Source organism: Myotis lucifugus, unplaced genomic scaffold (genome assembly GCF_000147115.1).
Source record: "Myotis lucifugus unplaced genomic scaffold, Myoluc2.0 scaffold_2, whole genome shotgun sequence".
NCBI classification, from domain to species: Eukaryota; Metazoa; Chordata; class Mammalia; order Chiroptera; family Vespertilionidae; genus Myotis; species Myotis lucifugus.
In genome coordinates this window covers 29,335,443-29,341,674 of record NW_005871050.1, presented here as the reverse complement: position 1 = coordinate 29,341,674, position 6,232 = coordinate 29,335,443, and the positions used below count along the sequence as shown (strand labels likewise).

Sequence of the window (6,232 nt, the reverse complement as noted above, 5' to 3'; positions counted from 1 at the left end):
AAAGGAACATATATTTCATTTAATGAACATATATTCATTCCAATGTTCTAGGTTGACTTATCCTGTAAATTGTACTGTTAATGGTACTTGTTTTTAGTTTTGTTCGTTTCTGATTTTTCTGTATTGGTTTTGTTTTTTGAGGGCCAAAACTCCTACCTTCAAAGATCAATTCTCAAACACTTGAGAAGTGCTTTGAGTTTCTCTAGGAAGGGAATATCAGTATTACATCCTTCCAAATAGCCAATAGATTATATTTTACTCATCCCTTTGAAAAATGCCAGTCTTTATATTTTCTAATTCTTGTTTAAGATGAGAAAATGTTCTGGCCTTTCTGTGTGTTTTCAATGTTCACTTTCTATTCCTCAACACACCAGAAACTAGAGAGATTAAACATTCAGAATAAGTTCTGAATAAGACCACATATATGGTACCTATAATAAATGACTAACTTTACATACAGAATATGTCTTTTGATGCTTTAAAAGTCAATTACAAAGTTATTAATTTTAATGTGAGAAGTTTGGAATTAGGTGAAACATAGTAACGGCCCCTTGAGTCTCTAATATTTTAAGGACAGAGAAAGCCTGAGGGAGAAAAAGGCTCAGCTAAGCCTGTTTTAGCAACACACACACACACACACACACACACACACACACACCAATCAGAAAAGTTTTCTTTTCCTGTTCCACAAAAAGAAGTCTGGCCCTGGCTAGTGTGGCTCAGTTGGTTGAGCATTATCCAGTGCACCAAAAGATCGCCAGTTAGATTCCTGGTCAGGGTTGTGCCCACGTTGTGGGTTCGAACCCTGGTTGGGGCACATGCAAGAGAATCAATGTTTCTCTCTCACATTGATGTTTCTCTCTCTCACTCCCTCTCCCTTCCTCTCTCTCTAAAAAAATTAATAAAAACATAATAAAAATCTTTATTTTAAAAAATAGGTCTGATTTTTTTTCTTTGGAATTTCATGGTACATATTTTATGGTTTTCAAGAGTAACAACTAGAAAAACAAATTTAACTTGGAATTCTACATGAACTTTGACTGGTTTTTCAAAGTAGGTATGAATAAGTGAAATGAAAAAAACAAAGGAACTTTGTTATAAATTTTGAATTTTATACTATTTGTATTTTAACTTTTTTAAATTTTGTATTTATTAATTTAAGAGAGAGGGGGAGGGAAAGAGAGAGGAGGATAAAGAGAGAGAAAAACATTGATTTTTGTTGTTCCATTTATTTACTATGCACTCATTGATTGATTTTTGTATGTGCCCTGACCAGGGATCGAACTCACAACCTTGGCATATTGGGATGACACTCTAAAGAACTGAGTAAACCAGCCAGGGCCTTGTATTTAAGTTTTGACTCTGTAATATACAGTAGTATGCTAGAGTCATCTGGCTTAGCCAATTGTACCTATCTTTTTCCAACTCCACATTCATATGGCCATGAGGGTAGTATTTACACCATGGAAATTGAGAAACACTGCTAATCAAGGATTCCTCCTTTCCCTACCCCAACCTAAGAGCCAGCTGTTAACATTTACCACTACCCCACCCCCCAAATTTGCCTGTTTAATTTTCATTTTACAATCAAATAATAGCTTTATGTTTCTTTAAAGATAGAGAAATGACGTAGAATGGTGGTTAAGAGCAGATACCAGTTGTGCACTTACTAGCATGTGTTATTCTAGGCAAGTTCGGCAATTCTATCTTTAACTAGTGGCCCAGTGCACAAAATTCATGCACATTAAAGGGGAATTAATTAGAGGAAATATTTTAATATTGCTATTTGCCCTTTCTCTATAATAGAAGTGTCAGAGATGAAAGAAAATTAGTAAAATGTACATGAAACTCTTCCTCCTGTCAGAGTCTGGGGCATGCCATGGGACCCAGAGTCAAGTCCCCGCCCACCCGTGGCACCTCAAAATCGTGCGAGACCCGGACCCAGCTGGCCCCACCCCATTGGGCGAGATCCAGACCCAGCCGGCCCCACCCATGTCAAGCCCCTCCAGGCAGGGGGTGCAGCCTCAGGTCCCCCATCAAGCCCTGCCAGGTGGGGGGCTCAGCCTCAGGGCCCCCATCAAGACCTACCAAGTGGAGGGTGCAGCCTGAGGTATCCCATCAAGCCCTGCTGGGCAGAGGGGCATGGACTTAGGTCCCCCTTCAAGCCCTGCTGGGCAGGGGGCGTGGCCTGAGGTTCCCCGTCAAGCCCTGCCAGGCAGGGGTTACAGCCTGAGGTCCCCTGTCAAACTCCACTGGGCAGGGTGCACAGCCTGAGGTCCCCCACCGCAGCCTGGTGCCACACAGCCTCAGGTCCCTGCTGATCGCTCATTCTGGCTCGTTACAGGAGCCCTGCCTCCACTGTGGGTGCAACCATTTTGTGTTACAAGAACCCTGCCTCCACTGTGGGCACAGCCATCATGTGATGGCATGATGGAGCAAGGGTCAATTTGCATATTACCTCTTTATTATATAGGATGGGATAACAGCAATGCCTACCTTATAGGGTTGATGTGAAGATGAAATATGTTAATGCATGTAAAGCACTTAGAAGAGGGTCTAGTTTATACATAAATCTTATCTGGCAACCTCAGTTATTCAGAGCATAAGACAGGATTCCGGAAGTAAGCAATCACTGAGCAACCAATATAAATATCAGGGGCTACTTGTACTAAAGCCCTCAAGCTCTCTCTCTGGAAGCCTGTTTTTTTTTTCTTTCTTTAGACCCAAGCTTTGTTCTGTTTTTAGAGTTGGCAATAGAGAGACTAAGGAATGGAAAGAAGTATTTAATAATGAGAGATAAGGAAGTAGCATATACAGGGCTTAGTAGGTTAGCAGTGATTATTCAAACATGATTCTGAGGTTCCTAAACCAATTGACCAGAGGTTTGTGACACTGTTAACTGTTATGGAGAACACTATAGGAGGAGAAATTTTTAACTAGTTGTAGGGGTCTGGCCGGTGTGGCTCAGTTGTTGAGCATTGACCTATGAACCAGGAGGTACTGGTCAATTCTGGGTCAGGGCACATGCCCAGGGTTGTGGGCTCCATCCCCGGTGGGGGGCATGCAGGAAGCAACTGATCAAATTATTCTCATCACTGATGTTTCTATCTCTCTCTTCCTCTTCCTTCCTCTCTGAAATCAATAAAAAATATAAAAATAAATAGTTGCAAGGGTGTGGGCAAGAGGTGGTATATATTAATTCTTAGAAATAGGTTTTTTATATGATTAGAAAGCTAATTCAATAGATAGTTGGACTATGTACATAGCATGTATGAATATGAATTGGGGCAATTGAAGCAGAGTATTGTTCATTATGTATAAACAATGTATTTCTTGACTTTCATTGTTTTTTACTCTCCATCTGACCACAATGGCCAGTATGTTCCTGAGCATCCACCCCTGCCACCCACCTCATATCTTCTAAAAGAATGAAAACTTATTTCTATTAACCAAAAAAAGTTTAGAAGAACATATCTGTGATCAAAAAAATAGAAAAATGAGCCACTCTTGCAAAATAACCAATTCTCTAGACACATAAAGGATACTGAGTCAAATACTGATAGAAGAAAAATATACAACAGAAGTCATTTAAGAGTCCTTTACTTTCCATAGCTTTTGAGGTTTTCCCCATGTAAATGAGATGTCTGCCAAACTGAGTGATTGCAAATGAGTCAGTAATGTTATAAAAGGGTTTAATTAAATGGCTATCATATGTAAAAATGATCTTTTAGAACTTTAAAAATCTGTAATAATACCTTATGGATAACTTATTTTTAAATTAGTAACTTCAAATAAAGAGAGGATCTTTATCTTTTGAATATTTTGGCCACTGGGGATCATAAATTTAAAGGATTACTTGGGTAATAATTCTGCTATCTATGTTGCCATTTAAGGTTTGTACTCTTAATTTGATTATTGTAAGTGTTAATTCTGTTTTCATATTATACTTTTGCAATTAAAATTCTAGTCTGAAGGGTCTTTTAGAATTGTGTGTATGTGTTTGTGTACTTGCATGTGTGGCTTTGTTTATTCCAGATTTGAGTTAGATCATAAAGATAGTACCTTAACCTAATATCAGTGGAAGTTTCTCTGGTTGGTAATCTCTTAACATTCAAAGACCTCTGTTCTTTTTCTTCAGATTATCTGTCTCAGGTCATACAAACTAGAAGGAATATAAACCTTGATAAGCATTGAAATGGCATGAGTAATTTGACACCCTCATAACATGGGGAAAGATAATATTTGTCCCTTTCTTTTTTCACAAGATTTATATAGTTCAGTAGGGAAGACTTGTCTGCTCCACTCCAGCCTGCCTAGACAGCTCTGATCTATTTGGCTTCCTCCCACCCAGAGAGGACAGCTCCATTCTTCTCCAGCAAGACAGCTTGGGTTGTACAGCTCCAGCTAGGGAAATGCAGTCTTGGGTAGAAAGAGAAAGTAGCTCCAAGAGTCAGAGGGGAACTTATATAGAGAGAGAAGTCCCCACCTGTGGTCTCTGATTGGTCTTTTCTCATGCAAATGAGAGGAGTTCAAATCCTCACAGTTTGATTTGTTCAAAAAGCTCTGTCCTGATTGATTGGAATGGAGCCACACTGATTGCTTGATAAAGATGCTGATGAGGCTATAGGTATACATCTTCAATTAGTTGAGGAAAGTCTCAGTCCTATTGGTTGAAATATAATTCCAGGAACTCCTTTGTAAAAGTTGGCTCAGATGTCAGGAACACAGTGCTGAAAGTCAGTTCAGTGCAGGTCACAAGGAGTTTAGTTCAGGCTTCTGTCTGAAGTACCACTTGAATGAGAGGCCCCTCTTGAGTAATGGCTGCTGAGCTCTGTGTATAAATTTGAGACCAATCAGCCACTAGGAGCTCTCCTTAATAGGTACCATTATTCTCGGGGTCAACAAGACTAAGTAATATATTTAGTCTAATTTCAGGCTTGATTTTAGTTGGTGTTGAATAGTAACATACATTTCTATCAATATGTTGTACATTTGGGCTTATAAGCATTATTTGCCTCAAATTACTAATCTGGATATATAAATTCTTATAATTTTTAGTAGTGAGCTCATAAGATAGTTTATCACCTTATAAATTGGGAAATGCATAGTTAAATATTTCTCTTTCCCAAATCTCAGATTCTCTGGGATATAAGCCATATTTTGTACCATCCACGGGACTGTTAGTCTTTCAGAAAGCCTTAATTTAAGAGCAAACTGGGCCACAGACTGAATACTGTTGAATTATAAGAGGTTAACCTGAGGATAGGGAAGTATTTGTTATATATCACGGCTTCCTTACTAAACTTAGTTCCTTAAGATCAGTAGCCAAGTCTTAGCATGTTTATATCCCCTATAACTTATATATGCATAGTAGATGCCCAAGAAAATAAATCTTAATTGAATGAATGAGTATCCTTCCTTCGTCTCATTGGGAATCATTTAAAATCAGTTAGTCCTTGGATTTTTATACTAAGAACTAGTGGCCCGGTGCATGAAAGTCGTGCACATTAAAGGGAGATTAACTAGAGGAAATATTTTAATATTGCTATTTGCCCTTTCTCTATAATAGAAGTGTCAGAGATGAAAGAAAATTAGTAAAATGTGTATAAAAATCTTCCTCCTGTCAGAGTCTGGGGTGCACCACAGGACCCAAAGTCAAGTCCCCACCCACCCACATGCACCTCAAAATCATGTGAGACCCAGACCCAGCCGGCCCCCCCTCATTGGGCTAGATCCAGACCTGGCCGGTCCCACCTTTGTCAAGCTCCACCAGGTGGAGGGCACGGCCTGAGGTCCCCTGGCCTGGCACCAGGGTGGGAGAGCACAGCCTGAGGTCCCCAGGCCAGGGCAGGGGCATGGCCTTGAAGTCCCCTGTCAAGCCCCGCCAGCGGGGGTAGCGGCCTGAGGTCCCCTGTCCTGATGCTGTGGTGGGGGACACGGGCCTGAGGTCCCCTGGCCCAGCACCAGGGCAGGGGGAGCACCTTGAGGTCCCCCGTCAAGTCCTGCTGGGTGAGGGTTGCAGGCCTTATGGTCCCCTGGCCTGGTGCCCAGGGTTGGGGCGCTTGGCCTTGAAGTTCCCTCGATGCCCCCTCCAGGGAGAAAGGACATGGTCCCGAAGGTTCCTGGTGCCGGGACCAGGGTAGGGGGCATGTCCCAATTTCTTCCGGGCCCAGCACCAGGCCGGGGCGCCACACTTATCGGGTCTCGCGGCAAACCCTTCCCAGGGGGGTGG

The 6,232-nt window shown here is 41.4% G+C and overlaps 1 protein-coding gene across 4 annotated transcripts in view; it reads left to right on the top strand.

Annotated features, from left to right (window-relative positions):
- RNF128 (ring finger protein 128, E3 ubiquitin protein ligase) overlaps positions 1-6,232 on the top strand; it is a 114,502-nt gene that overhangs the window by 63,463 nt on the left and 44,807 nt on the right. The window lies entirely within an intron of this gene.